At 36.0% G+C, this 19564-nt stretch overlaps 1 protein-coding gene across 2 annotated transcripts in view; it reads left to right on the plus strand.

The window, feature by feature from the left end:
* Positions 1-2413: 2413 nt before the first annotated feature.
* LOC117993827 (protein amalgam-like) overlaps positions 2414-19564 on the plus strand; it is a 200907-nt gene continuing 183756 nt past the window's right edge. The window contains exon 1 of one of the 2 annotated variants that reach the window (XM_069507209.1): positions 2414-2539. The gene's annotated coding sequence lies outside the window, so the exon portion shown is untranslated. The remainder of the gene's footprint in view (positions 2540-19564) is intronic. The other variant, XM_034981696.2, reaches the window with a different exon arrangement.

Genomic DNA, 19564 nt, shown 5'->3' on the forward strand with positions numbered 1-19564 from the left:
ATCAAAAAAATTAACACTATATTTTTTTGCGCCCTAAAAACCGTAAAACTTTAATTTAAAAATATTTTTTTCTTAGACAGGTAAAAACACTGTCGGCCATGTTTGGCCGATAGATTATCTGTCCTCTGACGTCATGCATTTGTAAACAACAGCATAACCTCCCAAAGTTTAATAAACATGACTTCTATACTAGTTTACATGAAAAATATAGTAATTATCGTTATTGTATCATCCAAGAATGTAAAAAACGCATCGATAAAGACCACAGGAAAGTTGTGAATTAGAGTGCCCAGTGAAATAAATATACGTAACACGCAAAGACTTGCTTAAAGGGATCCTATATGACTAACGACTTCAACCCAAATTTATTTTTGCAAAGATCACTTTGTTGTAAGTCTTACTTAATAACTTATTCAATTTATAACGAGAAAACGATATTTTTTTACGTTTACTATGAGTTTTTAGAAATATATAAAAACTAGCTTATGCTCGTGACTTCGCCCGCGTGGACTTCATAAATTTCAAACCTCCATTTAACCCACTCAGGGGTGGAATTTCAAAAAATCCTTTCCTAGTGGATACCTTCTCTTTACCTACAAAGAACACACCCACCAAATTTCATGTATCTAGGACCAGCTGTTTAGATGTTTAGGCTGTGCGTTGATATATAAGTTAGTCAGGACTCTAAATTTTATATATATGGATACTACGTTAGTCCCCGCGTGACATAGGGATGACATTTCTTTGTTTACATATTTACACTTTGTCACATCATGGCTGACAGCGTTTTCTGCGTTTCAAATAAAAATAAAAATTGATTTTTTTTAAATTGGATTTATATATCCATCCTGCGTTTTTAATAATTGTTATTGATATATTTCGTTGTCTTAAGCAAAATACTATAATAAATAATCATTTATTGGACGAAATTAGATATGAGTCAAGTAGCCTATTAACGCATCTATTGAACACGGGTAGGAGACCCGAAAAAGGGCGTGGTAAAATAGACAATAGAAAATTGAATCAGACCTGAATTCTTTTAAGGTATTATAGTTCTCTTGTAGTGACTTCCACGCGCCACGTTCTTGTGCAGCCTAAATCCAGCGGCCCCCCACGACTCCTTTGATGCTGTCTGTCCACTGAGTAAGGGGTCTACCAGCGCTGCGCTTTCCGGTGCGAGGTCACCCTCCTAACATCCTGGAACCTCAAAATCTATTACCTAGTTTTCCGAACTGACTCTGAGCTTTCTTATGACGCCTAAATTTAGCGACCATATCTCGGATTCTAAGTATGTGCATTTCTACACTTCTATTATGAAATCTTTAGTATTTTGTCATTCCTATTTATTAATTATCTGCAGAAATGCATAACATATACTTGTATTGTAGCATAGGTCGTTTATTACAAAATATCTGATTATAATTATTATAGGGCTAATTAAGCAATAAATTGTAAATGAGACGACTCTTAACAACCTTGTTTATAATTTTATAATGCAAACAAAGTTCATGTTTTTGTTGTACCTTATCTGGAGCTAGCTGATGCTCGTGACTTCAGCCGCGTGGATTTCCGAATGGAACTCTTCGATTTTCCGGTCGTCATTTTTAACGGACTTCCAAAAAGGAGGTGATTCCGTTTTTTTAATTCCATTACAAGTTAGCCATTCACGGCGATCTCATCTGGTGGTGTGTGATAAGACAGTAGCGGGGTAACTTGGAAGAGCTATGGCAGTTTTTAATTTAAACCCATACTTCTTATTGGTTTCTACACAGCACTAAATTGCTTGGAGGCACGGCCTTGTCAGTAGGGTGATAACTAGCCAAGGCCGTAGCCACCCACCAGACCGTACTAGACACAATTCAGAAATTATAAGTTCCCAAATTGGTCCTGTTGGGAATCAAACCCGAGATCTCCCACTTATAAACCACAGCTCACCAGGGAGGTTGTCAAATACTATACTCATGCAAAAACCGAACAAGTGCGAGTCAGGCTCGCGCACCGAAGATTCTGTACTACAGTCGTATTTTTTGCCATTTTGCACGATAAATCAAAAACTATTACGCATAAAAATAAATAAAAATTTGTTTGAGAATGTACAGGTAAAGCCCTTCTTGACAGACAGACAGACAGACAAAGAAGTGATCCTGTAAGGGTTCCTTTTTTCCTTTTGAGGTACGGAACCCTAAAAATCACGTAGATCAGTAGCTCCGATGCGCGTTGCAGTGTGATTGAAAAATAAACCAACAGAAAAACACACTTTCACATTAATAATCTGCGTAGTGATTATACTGCACGATACTATTTTTATCTTACTGATAACGGATTGTTATGAAACAACGTTTACCCATTGAGCTAGCATATCGATAATTTTATTATCGATACGATGTCCTTCACTAAACCCACACATACAACCTACAAGCTAGAGATGCGTGTATTCAGAACGTTCAGAAAGTAAAGCGTCGGATATACGTTCGAAAGTAGCCGAGCCTCAGTTCAATTTTCGAGCGCGCTGGAATAGTCGCGTTTTCACAACCGCCCGGTATGTGCGCCAAACTTTATAATAATTAAAAAGTTATTATTTGAAATGCGTTCCATTTTTCAATCTGTCAAATTGTGATGCGTTCGGAAATAAATTAACGTTTTTTTAAAATTTTTGTTCTAAGTTTCTACATTTTATTTAGCGGCTTTTAGTTCTTTTTTTAAATTTAAATTCAGTGCGAAGGTTTAAAGTGATGTGTAAATGTTTAAAGATCTGTGCATATTGTGTTCTGCGAGGATGGTTTTGGTTTTATTGTAATGCTTAGCGCGCGTTGTCTTATTGCGAAAACTAAAATAACTTTGGTACTGGCGGCAAGGAATTTATTTTAGACTAGAGGTTGGGATGGGATGCAGTCAGTCGGCTGCGAACTAAAATGATTTTATTTCTGGGATGCGTTAGTTTTATTACTTCTATTTTATGAGAAGTTAGCTTGTTTTAGTTAGCTCGGACGGTATGGGTCTGCCAATCCGCATTTGACCAGCGCGGTCAACCCCTTTTCATACTGAGAGGAGACCCCGTGCTCTGTAGTGAGTCGAGTGTAGGTTGATCATGATCTATAGGTATATCAATGGAGTGTGCTGGTAAAGCAACGTTGAACCAAGTCGGTAATTGGATGAGTTACTTTGGAGTACCTACTGAATTTGGCCTTTATCTTTCCACTATCATCATCAACTCATCGCTGGCTCACTACTGAGAGCGGATCTTCTCGCAGAATGAGAGGGGTTTGGATAATCCACCACGCTGGTTAAGTGCGGATTTTATGGAGAACATTATAAAGAACTCTCAGGCATGCAGATTTCCGGATACCTATTTAATTGCTTAAAAAACGCACATAACTTCGAAAACTTACAGGTGCGTGCCTGGGATGGAACCCCCTACCCTCTATATGAGTGGCCGATTTCTTAATCACTAAGATTTGACCGTTTTTTTCATTTCTAATAAATAATAACTGAATAATCTTTTCAAAATTAAAAATACATTTTTTTTTGTGATGTAACCACAAATTAAGCTGTGATAGCCTAGTGGTTAGGACGTCCGCCTTCTAATCGGAGGTCGGGGGTTCGATCCCGGGCACGCACCTCTAACTTTTCGGAGTTATGTGCGTTTTAATTAATTAAATAGGTATCACTTGCTTTTACGGTGAAGGAAAACATCGTGAGGAAACCTGCATGCCCGAGAGTTCTCCATAATGTTCTCAAAGGTGTGTGAAGTCTACCAATCCGCACATGGCCAGCGTGGTAGACTATGGCCAAAACCCTTCTCACTCTGAGAGGAGACCCGTGTTCTGTAGTGAGCCGGCGATGGGTTGATCATGATGATGATGATGAACCACAAATTCACGGTTTTCGGATTTATTCCTTTACTTGTGCTATAAGACCTACCTATCTGCCAAATATCATGATTCTAGCTAGGAAGTACCTACCCTATAGGTTTTCTTGACAGACAGAAAGACAGACAACAAAGTGATCCTATAAGGGTTCCTTTTACGAAACCCTAAAAATTAATGAACAGGGGTCGCGACCCTCAGCAAATGAGGAATGCATGTCGAGAGTTTCAATTTTAGTAACTGGCCAGTTTTATTGATATTTTAAATGAAACGTCTGTTGCTGGTAATAAAGTTTTATGAACTTAAGTTTATGATGAACAATTGTATTAAAATACTATAATATATTATTACTTATTTATAGATAGGTAAAAGTTATAGATAAGATAAAAAAAAAAGCAGTGATAGCCTAGCGGTTAGGACGTCCGCCTTCTAATCGGAGGTCGGGGGTTCGATCCCGGCCTCTATATCTTTTCTATGAATAGAGCTCTAAATCATCATAAATCAATAGAGAACCTATCTATTATCATCATCATGATCAACCCATCGCCGCGCCGGCTCACTACAGAGCACGGGTCTCCTCTCAGAGTGAGAAAGGTTTTCACCACAGTCTACACGCTGGCCATGTGCGGATTGGTAGACTTCACACACCTTTGAGCACATTATGGAGAACTCTCAGGCATGCAGGTTCCTTCACGATGTTTTCCTTCACCGTTAAAGCAAGTGATATTTAATTAATTAAAACGCACATAGCTCCGAAAAGTTAAAGGTGCGTGCCCGGGATCGAACCCCCGACCTCGAAATTTGGTGTAATTGGAGGGGAAAATGGAAAAGTGCGTACGTGTAAAGGCTCACGCAGCGGAGAGCAAATCCCAAAATCGCACGTTCAATCAAAACTTATCTAAAACGTTATTTTATCTTATATGTGAGATATTTTGTCAAAACATGCCTATTTCTATACATTCCTACAATAAAACGTACATATTAGGTTAATAACAAGTAATCTTCTTAATATATAAAAGGAAAAGGTGACTGACTGACTGACTGATCTATCAACGCACAGCTCAAACTACTGGACGGATCGGGCTGAAATTTGGCATGCAGATAGCTATTATGACGTAGGCATCCGCTAAGAAAGGGTTTTTGAAAACTCAACCCCTAAGGGGGTGAAATAAGGTTTTGAAATTTGTGTAGTCCACGCGGACGAAGTCGCGAGCATAAGCTAGTTTTAATAAAAATCAAAATACCGACTGCAGTTTGCACTGCATTTTTGTCAGCCCGCACATTAAAGCGCATTAAATCCGCCAAGTGTCATTTTTTAAGAACTGTATGTAGAATTTTAGACACCGAAATATCTAAAATTCTACATAAACAAAAAGTTTTTTTAATTTTATAAATATTTTTTTTTGCACAATTTTGCTATAGGTAACATATCTATTTTAGTTCTAATTCTAGATCACAAATAGAAATAATAGAAATAGTATATTTATCTACTGCTCTTTACCAGGTTAGTCGCCAGCAAAAGTTGGGTTTGTCATCAAATAAAAAAGTAAGAAAAATTATATATCCACAATAATTTATTGTAATTTAAACCCTGTTTTAAATTCTTTTCGTCGCTGTGCATAGGAAATACGATATTAATGCTAATGTATGCAAATACACAATTGCGTAATTAGCAAAATATGCATTTAATGGCGTCACCTTGACATTCAATATTACACAAGCATCAAGCATTAGGTATTATGGCTTTTGTTTCTAAAACTCTTTTGTTTATTTCCGATTCTAATTAAAACAATGCGTTTCTGAACGAATTTCGGGGGTTTTTGTCTATGACTTTAGTTCAAACGTCAAACATGACATGTCATGACATTCATTCGCATTCATTAAAACTCCCGCCTATTTAAATACGGATTTGTTTAAATTGGCTTCAAGTTCAAGGCTTTGAGTGGTAGTCGTTTTATATCGTAACCTTAAAATTAAAAAATCAACAAGTACTTAATACCGCGTGTTCCAGTTATATTTTTATAAAGAACTCATAAATATGAGTCCTTTGAAAAATTTAAAATCTAAGTTTCTAATTAGCTAGCATTATAAATTACTAAGTTCACTTAAGTTTTTAGCAGAAATAGATAAAGATCACGGCTTTAATTTATTAGCCAAGTCATGGCCAATGGCTACAAACTTTATTTTCATCACTTCCATATTATTTAAACACTTACCCAAAATAATAAAAAAACTGGCCAAGTGCGAGTCGGGCTTCGCTCTTTTAAGGTTCCGGACATAAGTATGTTTAGGTCGCAGCTTACACACTACTTTGTTAATTTTTATAGAGTAATATTTATGGTACTTATTACTTAATATACTTACCGAAATTTCAAAACATTTCTTTAATTTTTGAGATAGACCCTGTCACAAAATGGTCTAAAACTGACGAGGATGGCCCTCATTTTTTTTATTTTTTAAAGATAAAAAATATATTCGCACTCCATAAGTAGGACAATACACACCACGTGCTAGGGTTTTTTTTACGGGTTCTAGTTTTCATGTATGGGAAGCACCCCTGAAAAATAATTTACACGCGCACAGACGGACAGACAATAGAGTCTGTTTTACCCTTTGGGTACGGAACCCTAGAAAGCAGCTGACAACCGTGGGATAATGAAGCTTTCTAACCTTGAAATTTAATATAAAAAGACATTTAGCAAACAAGGGGTGCAAAACAAAGCCCTAAGATATAAAAAATTTAAAGGTGTCAAAATTAAATGAAGGGGAAATGGGCCTTGAAATTTTTGAGGGTTCTTTTATATGGCCGCATGATTAGAATTCGAAATTTGAATCAGAATGGGATGGAATTGCTTAGTCATTCACAAAATACCGTGATGAATTAGGTGCCTACAATATAAAATACCCAAAGCTTATTAATTATTATTGTCTTTTTTTTTCGGATAGCGGCAAAGGAAAATATAATAATATTTTCTTCTTTTTTGGTCTGTGGGCGTCACAGATTATTATGAATGCGCTTATTATATCGGCGAAGAAGATCTGTTTTTGTCACTTTTTTCAGGCATTTTCAATCTCAAGTAATTTGAAATTCATCAGCCTTTAAATGATGGTCGTACTTATTAACATTAATGCATTTTTTGCTCCATCATAATAAAATTAATGGATAACAGTTTTTCATTTCAAAGTACCTAAAGTGATTAACTAATTGATTTCTTAATATTTTTTCTGACTAAATATTTTTAATTTTTTAGGTCTCTCATAATGGTCTCATAATAATAGCTTTTTTACTAAACTTGAATTCTACAATGTTACTAAACTATTCTTTTCATTCCATTATGTTCTTGATTTTCTTCTTAAATATTTTTTTAATTCGCTTTGGCTCTGGGTTCTAAATCTAGTCCCTACAACATGAACTTACAACTCAAACATTATTTAGTTAGTTCGTGTTTAGAATATTTTAAATCCGTTTTATGAAATCAAATATTTTTACTTACTGTAGTATCTAACGTAGTCATACAACTATCTTGTATTTATCTACTGATAACAGCTGATAACGGCTGATATAACTGCGTATAGTAAATTTGGCATATTTTTGTTACTTAATACATTTGTTATTAATACCTACGTTCAATGGAGCATTACTTTTAAAATGAGTTTGAAACGAACCGCCTGATGCGAATCACCTGATGCTAAGTGATCACTTTATTCACTTTTGAACATTTTTTAATACCAGAGGAACAAAAATAATATTTTATTTAGTGTTACAAATTAATAGAATTCATTAAGTTCACAAGAGATTGATTCTAAAGTATTAAAATATAATATTGCAGCTGTTAATATATATAAAAAATAACAGTTTAGTATTATAACTAAGTACCTACTTCGCATTTAAATGAATAATAAATCGTAATTTTTATTGATAAGCAAATATTATGTTACGTAATTGAGATAACATTGTTGACTAAGCCATGTGGTTTTCATTTAAACGTGCCAATGTACCTATTCTATGATAGCTGATACCCGCGACTTCATCCGTCTGGGTCTAGATTTCTGACTGCGCAAAAAAAAAACCCGGCCAAATGCGAGTCAGACCCGCGCACCGAGGATTCCGTACTACAGTCGTATTTTGTCGACATTGTGCACGATAGATCAAAAACTATTATGCCTAAAAATAAATAAATATCTGTTTTAGAATGTACAGGTAAAGTCCTTTCACACGATACCCCACTTGATATAGTTAACTTACGTTGAAAGTTGAAAATACTAATTATTTTTCATGAAAACATTTTAATTTTTTTAATGATGTAACCACAAATTTACAGTTTTCAGACTTTTTCCCCTTATGTGTGCTATAAGATCTGCCTACCTACCCATGATTCTAAATCAACGGGAAGTATACCCTGTAGGTTTCTTGACAGACAGACAGACAACAAAGTGATACTATATTAGGGTTCCTTTTTTTCTTTGGAGGTACGGAACCCTAAAAAAGAGTTTACCTAATGTTATAAGAGTTCATGTATGTACCTATGTGAGTTTCTTTATCCCACCATAACTTCTAAAAGCCTGAACAGATTTGGATGTATGGGGTATCGTTAGAATCTTTACATCATCCCGAGTGACACTGGGTATAAATTGTTAAAAAAAATTCAATATGGCGGGTTTATGGTGCCATTTTCAAATGTGATAATTCTTACTTTTTTTTTGTACAAAGAGTCTCATTCCAAAGGTAAAATTACTTTGAAAAGTGAAAAGTATTTACTGTTGAACTTTACAAAAACGTTATAGTTTTTTTATTGTCACCAAAAACTGCTTAATTATCGTGCAGAACGATAAAACTCTGATGCAAAAGGAACACGACAAACAAGTCGCTTTAGGGTGACTGCAGACGTGTGGACTCACGACAGGTCTGTCGTGTAAGACAAAGTAAAATCTAAAAAGATTTTTTTATAAATCGACGGGGCCGGGGTCGGAGTCGTTTTAGGTCAAACCTATGACTATGGATTGGAGACCGCGTATCGGCAAGCGCAGTGTGGGATGAACTCCAACCCGCTGGACTGACGACCTTAAGAAGGTAGCGGGAAGTGGGTAGATGAGGAAGGCAGAGGATCGTGTGTGGTGGCGCGCTCTTGGGAAGGCCTATGCCCAGCAGTGAACGCAAACAGGCTGATTGATTGATTGATTGATTGATTGATTGAAATGTTTATTATTCTGGTTTGAGATTTCTTGTACGATGGTGCGGAACCCTTCGTCTGCGAGTCCGACTCGCACTTGACTGTTTTTTAGGGTTCCGTACCTTACAAGGAAAAACGGAACCCTTATAGGATCACTTTGTTTGTCTGTCTGTCCCGTTGACCTAGAATCATGAAATTTGGTAGGTAGGTAGGTCTTATAGCTGACATTCGGGGAAAAATCTGAAAACCGTGAATTTCGGGTTACATCACACCAAAAAAATTAAATTGTGGTCATAAACTAATAATTAGTACATGTTTTCAATTGTCGAAGTAAGATATGAAGTGGGGTATCATATTATGAAAGGGCTTTTACCTGTGCATTCTAAAACAGATTTTTATTAATTTTTATGCATCACAGTTTTTTAATTATCGTGCAAAATGTCGAAAAAATACGACTGTAGTATGGAACCCTCATTGCGCGAGCCTGACTCGCACTTGGCTGGTTTTTTTTATTCGTAGCATTTTCTTTCGGATGTCTTGCTGTTGTAAGCGACCTAAGTAATTAAATCGCTCCAGTTTTTGTACGAAAACCTTTAAAATGCAAATAAGATGTAAAAGGTAAGTAACCTACAGTAATTGTGCTAAGTAACGGATCTCGGAGATCGTGTAGGAACGCGGAGGGAAAATGCTAAAACAACTGTTTCCATTAAACCAATTCAAAGCAGCTTAATCGATGTTTCGAAATCGAGACTTTAATCGATTGATTGAGTCAATAAACAAATCAATAGCTGGATGCTAATGCAGTCCTGAGTTCAATTCCCGGTAGTAACGATCATAGAATAATTTTAGTAAAAGAGTTTCAATTTTATTTAGACTAGGATACAATAGGATTTACTCAGTGTCTAATACTGAATGACAGACACCGAGGACATAATATTTTGACATTTATTTTTAACACATTGAAGGTTTTCTGAGCAAAACTATTTTTACATCACTGAGTGAAGCAGAAGTGTAGAACCAACCAATGTCAAATGAGCTTGGTGGCTATCATTCAGTGTTAGACACTAAGTTAAGGATAAAACCTAAGCCTATTTGGAAACTATAAATTAAAAAATCCAAAAAAATCCAGAATTCGAATCAAGGACCTAGCACGTTAAATAAGACGAAAGCGATCACCACTGCGCACCTGCGGTTTATAATGTCCACGCTGCTGTATGTATATATGTATATAATATACATTATACAACTGACTTTAGGACGAGCTCCATAGCGCAGTGGTAAGCGCTGTGGTGTTATTAGTGGGAGGTCCCGGGTTCGATTCCTGGCATAGGTTTGGTATTTTATAATTTCTAAATCTCTGGTCTGGTCTGGTGGGAGGCGTCAGCCGTGGCTTGTCAGTAGTCACCAGCAAAGCCATGCCGCCAAGCGATTTAGCGTTCCAGTACGATGAAAACTAAAGCGGTGTACTGTGGGTTTAATAAAAAACTGCCATACCAGGTTAGCCCGCATCCATCTTAGACTGCATAATCACTTACCACCAGGTGAGATTGCAGTCAAGGTCTAACTTGTATCTGAATTAAAAAAAATGCATCACCTGCATTATCATTACAGTCAGGTGCAATGATGAAGAGATAAAAAAAACTGAATCTACCGGGAACCAAACCTGTATACTTGCGTGACCTTGATTCAAGTCTTTTCAATCATTCTTTGTAGGTAATCTATAAAAAAATTGACACGGAATTTTTTTCCGATGACACAACTCCTCGTAGACTTTATTTATGTTAATATTTATAATGGACTAAGAGCCAGCGCGTGCCAGACCTTCATTATTTTATAAAAGCTGAAAACTTAAATGTTGTCTTGTCCCCGTATTGTCCCCAACACAGAGAGAAACGTTTGTTTGGATCATGGAGCTTTGGGAGATAATAATTATGTAATAAAGGTGTAAAAAATCTTACTTCAAAGTATAAAGTCTAATTTTTTAATGGTTTCTTCAGAATATGCATTCTTCATGCATTGCCAGACACTTAGTAGTATCATATCAACCCCCTGCCACGACACTAAGTGTCTGGCAATGCATGACAGGATTTCTAATAGGTACTAATAGACGTAAGATTTTTACACCTTTTTTTTTTAAAGAATATTAGCCATGTTAAATGACTAACATTCCCCTTTCCTCTCCAACTAAGCATCAAGCTTGTGCTAGGAGTAGGTACGACAATAGTGCAACGGGCGGGGTTTGAACCGTCGACCTTTCGGTTTTTCAGTCCACTCCTTTCCCTGTTGAGCTATTGAGGCTCTCAAACTTATTACTTGTTATCTCCCAAAGTCACCATGATCCAAACAAACGTTCCTCTCTGTGTAGGAGACAATACGCAGAGGAACCTTTCAGCTTTTATAAAATAACGAAGGTCTGGCACGCGCTGGCTCTCTCTCTATAAAAATAAATTATTATATTTCGGTGCTGTAGGTCAAGTTTTTTGTTGATTCGCCGCACGCGTAAGATTGGTAGCGATAGGAAAAAAACAATCTTAATTTTTTTTTATTAAGTACGTATAGTAGGTATACCAAAAGCATCTAACTGCCAAAATTACTCATTAATCTATTTGTAATTTGTTGATAAGTTACTTAGCAACATTGTTATTTGTCACAAACTAGCTTATGCCTGCGACTTCACGTGGACTACACAAATTAATTGCATTAAACGCACGTAACTTCGAAATGTTAAACGTGCGTGCCCGGGATTGAACCCACAATCTCCCGAATATCACAGCTCTTTTAGTAGCTTGCACATATAATTTATTGAATTTTTTCTGCTAACTCTACGACAACCAGGTAGAACCGGTAAAAGCAGTTTAAATGTGTTAAAAAATGAATGAGCCATCTCAACTTTCTTTAAACAAAATGCCTTAACCTTGTTTTAATGTCACAAGGAAGCTCCCAACAAACGAGTTAACGAGTTTTTATCTATATATCGATAAGTGTACAAGTTTTTATCGATAACAATCGATTGAAAATGAATTTTACGAGTCCGGGTGTTTTTGTAATTGTGCAACGGGTGGGGTTTGAACCGGCGACCTTTCGGATTTCAGTCCGCTCCTTTAACCGTTGCGCTATCGAGGCTGTAGAATATGAATAAGTTATGGAGATCAGACATAAATAGACGAACTACTCGAGTTGTTACATGTTACAAGTTAACCTTATTATGTAAAAGTCTATATATGTAGCAGAATATATGAATTGATATGAAGTATACTTGAGCTATGTCAAGGTAATTAAGTACTTACAGAGTTATCGGTGTACAGTAAACTACTGATTTTTAACCGACTCTGAAAACGAAATTCAAAAACCAGTCAAGTGCGAGTCGGATTCGCACACGAAGTGTCCCGTACCATCGTACCATCCCTATGTAGTTTTTTTAAATTTGCATGGCGGCCATTTTGAATTTTTTATTATTTGTTGTTATAGCGTCAATTTTACACACTGTAAAAATTTCCACCTAATCTCCCAAGCTGTCGTATGCTGTGGTAGCCTAGTAGTCAGGACGTCCGCCTTCCAATCGGAGGTCGGGGGTTCGATCCCGGGCACGCATCTCTAACTTTTCTGGGTAAAGTAATTATTAAATATCACTTGCTTTACCGGTGAAGGAAAACATCGTGAGGAAACCTGCATGCCTGAGAGTTCTCCATAATGTTCTCAAAGGTGTGTGAAGTCTACCAATCCGCACTTAGCCAGTGTGGTAGACTATAGCTAAAGCCCTCCTCTCTGAGAGGAGACCCGTGCTTTGTAGTGAGCCGGGGATGAGTTGATCATGATAATAATGAAGGGGGTAAAATAGACGTTTGGAATTTGTGTAGTCTACGCGGACAAAGTCGCGAGAATAAGCTTAGTAAAATATAAAAATGCAGCTCCATGTAGCCGAGTGTACTGTACAAGTCATATTAACATCGACGCAATACTCGATAAGGTATCGATTTTATACTCCATATTCTAGATATCTAGGTACATACTTCACTGAAGTGTTTATAGGACTTAGAAAGGGCATACTAAATAGGCAAACCCACCGCAGTTCGGTTGGCAAGATCTATAGAGCGCGCTTTGACTTTGCTCAGACTTAAGATTGAGTTAAAACGAGACAGATTTATGTGAGAGATATAGCTCTGTCTCGTTTTATCTCGGTCTTAAATCTAAGCTAAGTCATAGCGCTCTATAGATTTCACCCTAACGTTGAACGTAAATACGAAATTTTATAGAAATTGGTTTTATATCAATCGAATAAAACTGGGTTTTCTCCTAATGGTCGTGTAAAAAATGCGTATTTTGGGAAAACTTCGCAATTTTTTGTATCGGTCCAAATTGCACCAATCGTGTTTTGGCTCTCGCAATTCACTAAAGAATATCTTTAATTTTTATAATATTTAGAAGACGCGGGTTTGACTTCTGCCAGTCCACAATTTTTGATGTGTATTTAAAAATATTTAGAAATTTCTTTGAAGTGTAGGTAAAAACACTATAAAAATTATAAAAAATATGGTACCTACTTAATCAATTAGGTCACATTATAACAGTATAGACAAAGAGTTCACCTTGTTGTATCAATTACGGGGCATGAAGTACAGATAAACGGAAAATAATAAATCTTACGTCGCAGAGCGCTTATCGCTATCAGAACTAGAAAGTCCCACTGACCTCGGGTTGCTAAGATACACCAAATTCATCATCATCATTAACCGATACACGTCCACTGCTGGGCATGGGCAGAGTGAGGGAACTCTCGGTTTGATGCTTTCAAACGATATCAAAATATTAGGCTATAGTGACGTAAAATCTATAGGGAATTTTTTACAGGTGACGTATATGCCAGTCCCATCATTTTTTTTTTTTTTTTCTTTTTTTTTTTTTTATTGATCACTTGGTACACAATCAATTAATTTACAAAACCACTATAATAAATAATAATCATTAAAATAATATGTGTAAACAGAAACAACACAATCGATAGAACTGCATTAGTGAAACACTGCGTCGCAATTCTATCGCCCATCCCTGGAGTAATGAAACTTGACACATAATTGAATAAAGTCTAAATATAACTAATTGCTAGAGATTACAAAAAATAATAATAATAATCATTACAAATTAAATTAAAATCAAACTACATAGTTAAACCTAAAACTGTAACAATTTGAGAGAATCACTAACAAATTCATACACTTATTTTGGGCTACCTGCGTCAAATGTACCTATAGTTCTTGCATTTCACGAGGGCGAGTGGCTTATGCTCGTGTTAAGTTGTATCGGTATAAGTACGGTACAGTAAATGTGTGCGTTTGCGAGCGCTTGCTCGCGACCTTGGACGATCTAACCTAAGGACGCGCCTCGCATGATTATTCCCCTCTGTCAATAGTAATGGATTTTTAATCCACTGCGTTTATAAACACTGTTTGCGGAATCGATTTTGTCATTGTCAGAATCGTTTTCGATGTGTGACGACGTCTTACACGCTGGGTGAAAAATGCCTGTTTGTGCCGTTAGTGAGTGCAAGAACAAATCAAACACATCAAATTTACAAAAAGATGGAATTTCATTTCATAAGTAAGTATTTTTGGTGTAATAAACGCTTTCTATAAATTAAATTACATAAATTATTATAATAAAATAACAATCGAGAACTTTACCGATTCAGTAATTGAGTACGTAATAATTCGGTAGAAACGAGTCACACTTCTCACGAGACTATATTTTGTTTTTTCTAAACAATTGCAACCCTCGTTATATACAAATTAGGTTAAAATTTGAATACGCGTGAACAGCATGAAATTACGTAGTAGTAAAATAACACTAGTCTCGTGGGAAGTGCGGTATACTAAAGACGGAGAGCCAGCGCCCAAAAAACTGTTTGAATTTACTAAGGCTAATTTTTTGCGCATACTGACCAGCTCTGTCCCCATATTCTGCTGACTAACCATTACAACTTTTATTTATATGCAATATACAAGTTATATAACAATTTTCAGCCTTAGTAAATTCATTTTATTACCTCGCAGGTACGACACCTTTGATAGCGCACCTGAGTCACTGTTCTCAGGTTCACTTGACTGACCGCAGTATGTTTGTGTACGCAACCATTCTAATGAACTATAAAAAAATTAGCCTTAGTAAATTCAAACAGTATTTTGGGCCCTGGCTCTCCGTCTATAGTATACCGCACTCCCCACGAGACTATTGTGTTATTTTTACCAAATTTTTCAATATTAGATTTAATTGCATAGGACATAAGGTTCGATTTTTAAGAATCATGTGATAGTGATTGCGGTTCGATTATCGATATCGATGAAAACATTTTCTTTATTATTAACGACTAAATTACCGTCTTCAAGTCAAGTAAAGAATAGTTATTATTAATTACCACAATTTTTTCGCTACCTATACTTGTAATAAAACTGGTCGATTTCTGTGATTTCACGTACTTAATACATTTAAAAAAATATTAAAGCAACGCAATTTTAGTGATAGGCGAGAAACGGGGTAGGGTGTCTCTGAACTGGGTAATTTGTAGCTAAAAGGTGTACCTTTCTCAAGGATGAGGATTAGGTAATAATTTATCATAATCGTTTTATTTTTACAGATTTCGATATTTTTACAGAGAGAATCGCCAAGAATATACATAACATTAACCTAATGGTAAATAATGACGTGTTAAAAATAGAAGAGGCCACCGTGTGTGTTTACTAATTTATTTTCATAGTATCATATTATATGTCTTATGGAATTTTGCTGTGGGGTAAAAGCGGCAGGTATTGAGAAAATTTTTGCATTGCTAATTTGTAAGGGCAATACGTGTAATATTTAATAACTTACATTTAATTTTTTTGGACAAAGAGTACACCATATTGGAATTACCATGTAAACCCAATGTGCAATAAATAAATGATTGATTGGAAAGAAAAAAACATTTTATTGATTGATATACCTACTAATTATGTTTGGTAGGTTTTTGCGCGGTCAGGTTTATTTTGTATTATATAATAATATAAGTCATTAATAAGCACATTTTCACTATCGAAATTTTAAATGAAAATTTCGTTATATAAAAAAATACAAAAGATTAAAAATGATATAAAATAAGTAAAAAAGTATGTGCATATTTTTTAAATAAATATTTTTCTTATTTTTACGTTGCATTATTAGTTTTTGGGATAATTACCTATTAAGTGAGGTGAATGTATGCAAGAATACGCTACGCTGACCAAACACTGGTTTTAAGTAATTAAATACGAGTAATAAATTCTTACTTCTACTTTTGTTTCTGAAAAACTATCGATATATTTTAAAATATCGATACGGTAGCATCGCAAATCAATTTGACTGTCTTACACTCGTAATGTCTTTGTATGTTGATGTATATAACTTATTAGTGTGCGTAAAATGTAGTAGTGTTGAAGATTTAGATATGTGTGTGTTAATAATGACACAAAACTTTGTTGAGTCAGTGTGTCAAGTTGTCTATGTAGTGTTTCCTCGTCCCGCACCAAAAGTGACAGAAATTTTTATTCGTAATATTAGGCGCGTTACAAGTCCATAGGTTAGATCGTCCAAGCTCGCGACTGATTGGTCCGCCGTCCGACATGCACGCACGCACACAATGCCCTTGTATACGACGTAACCACAAGTAAAGTTACAAGTACAACTGTACCTACTAACATTTGGCGCTAGCCACTGACGTAGACTGAGGCGCAGCGTTGGAAGACCAGGGGCCGGAAAGTCGCTTATTATCACCTATTGTAGTTTTTATTAGCGCCGTCTATTAGTTGGTCACCTGAACTAAATTATTGCTTGATTTACTTTACTCTATGGTCAGAGATTGCAAATGGCTGCCATTTGTGTTTTGAATCGGCATGGTGTTTTGTTTTTTCTGTTTTGGCGAAAGGTAAATTCCGTTACTAGTACGTCGAGTCGAGTGGTTTCTTCTTCGTCTTCTCGTGAAATTAACATTTAGTGATCTGTGAGACATAATAAAAATAAAAAGTAAATCACAATCAGTGTTGTTATTCCAATGAACCTATAATAATTAAGGTGCCAATAAAAAGGTGGTCCTGTTACACTGTGTGCATTAAATAGATAAACCAAAATCACATGGATCTTTGACTTTTCAGTGTTTTATTGTTTTAAATTCACTAATAAATTAAGTATTATTGTTAAATTAATACTTGTTTTGAAACTCAATAAAACACTGTAAAGTCAAAGGTCTATTGTGGTTTTGGTTTACCTATATAATGCACGTAGTAGGTACCACCTATTTATTTATAGGTATAGTAGGTATATATGTATGTAGATACCTATAGGTATGCATACAGTTACAGTTGTAGGTGACCAACTAATAGATGGTGCTAGGTTTGCATTAGGAATTTGGGTGACAGTAAAATCTTATGAGAAGGCTCTCTATTTCCAGTGTATTACTTTACTCTATGTGGAAGACCCTCACTAGGTGGACGTCTACCGGTTGATGAGGATGATGACTGACGTCGAAGCCTCCACTTTTGTTAGAAGTTCCCTAAATGTCGTGAACTGTAACGCTGGTCCGAGTTGTTAGGTTTTACAAATGCCAACCCTGCATAGTACACATATAGACAAAGAGTCCACCTTGTTATATCAATTACGGGCATGAAGTACAGATAAACCAAATATAATAAATCTCGTGCCGCTATCGCTATCACAACGAGAAAGCCCCACTGGCCTCTGCCCACTATTTCACAACGACACACTAAATTAAAACGATACAAACACGACATTTCTTTCTATGCGTGTTTTGAGTTTCGGGAGCGTCGATATACTACACCCAAAGATCCTCTCATGGCCCTACCAACCTTGCGTGTATATGGACCGAAACGCGGGAGGCCGTTCGTTCGGTACTTGCTCTTTGGCATGTTTTTAGGGGAAAAAGGAAAAAAGGAACACTTATAGGATCACTTTATTGTCTGTCTGTAAAGAAAACCTGTAGGGTACTTCCCGTTGACCTAGAAACATGAAATTTGCTATGTAGGTAGGTCTTATAGCAGCACAAGTAAAGGAATAAATCCGAAAACCGTGAATTTGTGGTTACATCACCGAAAAAAAAAATAAGACCCATAAGCACGGACGTTTATCCACTATAAGTTTTCTTGATAGATACGAAGGACAGACGGACAGACAGACAACAAAGTGACAACAAATACGGGTTCTTATTTTGGGAAAGTTATAGTAATGAACTGTTTATCTTTGTTTGATTTAATGTCAATGTTTGGGAGCAATACATTTAACTAATTAGGTAATTTTTAGTGATAAGAACTTCGTTTTATTTTATTTACTGCTTCTTGAGTTTGTTTTGAAACACCTTTCAATATATTTATTTGAATTACTAGCTTATGCCCGCGGCTTCGTCCGCGTGGACTGCACTTTCAAACCCCTATTTTACCCCCTTAGGGGTTGAATTTTCAAAAACTCTTTCTTAGCGGATGCCTACGTCATACTAGCTATGTATCTGCATGGCTTTCAGTCCGATCCGTCCAATAGTTTGAGCTGCGCGTTGATAGATCAGTCAGTTAGTCAGCTTTTCCTTCTATATATAGATTAGTATGGATAAACATTTATGTAGATAGGTATAAGAAATAATAATAATAATAATAATAAATAATAAATATGCTTTATTGTTTACATTATTGCTAGTAACTAGTATGTACAATGTTATATCTAATATACTATCTAAACTAAAAACTAACAATAAACAAAAGGTCGCAAACTCAGCATAGCCGAGCACTGCTCACAATGCTCGGCGCTGGTTTTCAGTTTGCGCCATATATTGATTAATAAAAACGCACCGCGCCCGTTGCGTTATCTCTGCATTGATCAATAAAACTTTGTATAAACTAAACCATAACAGTGACATAAAAAAAGATTCCGACGAATTGAGAACCTCCTCCTTTTTTTGAAGTCGGTTAAAAAGAACAAACTAAACCAAAACAGTAACATAAAAAAGAACAAAATCTAAAAAATAGCAGTAAAAATAAATGTAAATATAAAAGGAAAATATAAGTATATAAAATATAAAAAATAACCGGCCAAGTGTGAGTCAGGCTCGCACAACGAGGGTTCCGTACTACAGTTCCGTACTTTCATATGCCCACTTGATATCTTACTTATAAATTGAAAATATTAATTATTAATTCATGACCACAATTGAATTTTTTTGTGGTATGTAACCACAAATTCACGGTTTTCAGATTTTTCCCCGAATGTCTGCTATAAGATCTATACCTATACCTATCTACTAAATTTCATGATTCTAGGTCAACGGGAAGTAGCCTGTAGGTTTCTCGACAGACCGACAGACAGACAACAAAGTGATCCTATAAAGGTTCGTACGCATCTGAGCGGCGCGGCGCGGCGCTTCAGTGAGCTTCACGTCGCGGCACAGAGCTTCAAAATATCATTTCTATCATTTTGTATGGCGCATATCGCACTAGAGCCGCGCGGCGCGGCGCTTCACCG

This window comes from Maniola hyperantus, chromosome 25, assembly GCF_902806685.2.
Source record: "Maniola hyperantus chromosome 25, iAphHyp1.2, whole genome shotgun sequence".
NCBI classification, from domain to species: Eukaryota; Metazoa; Arthropoda; class Insecta; order Lepidoptera; family Nymphalidae; genus Maniola; species Maniola hyperantus.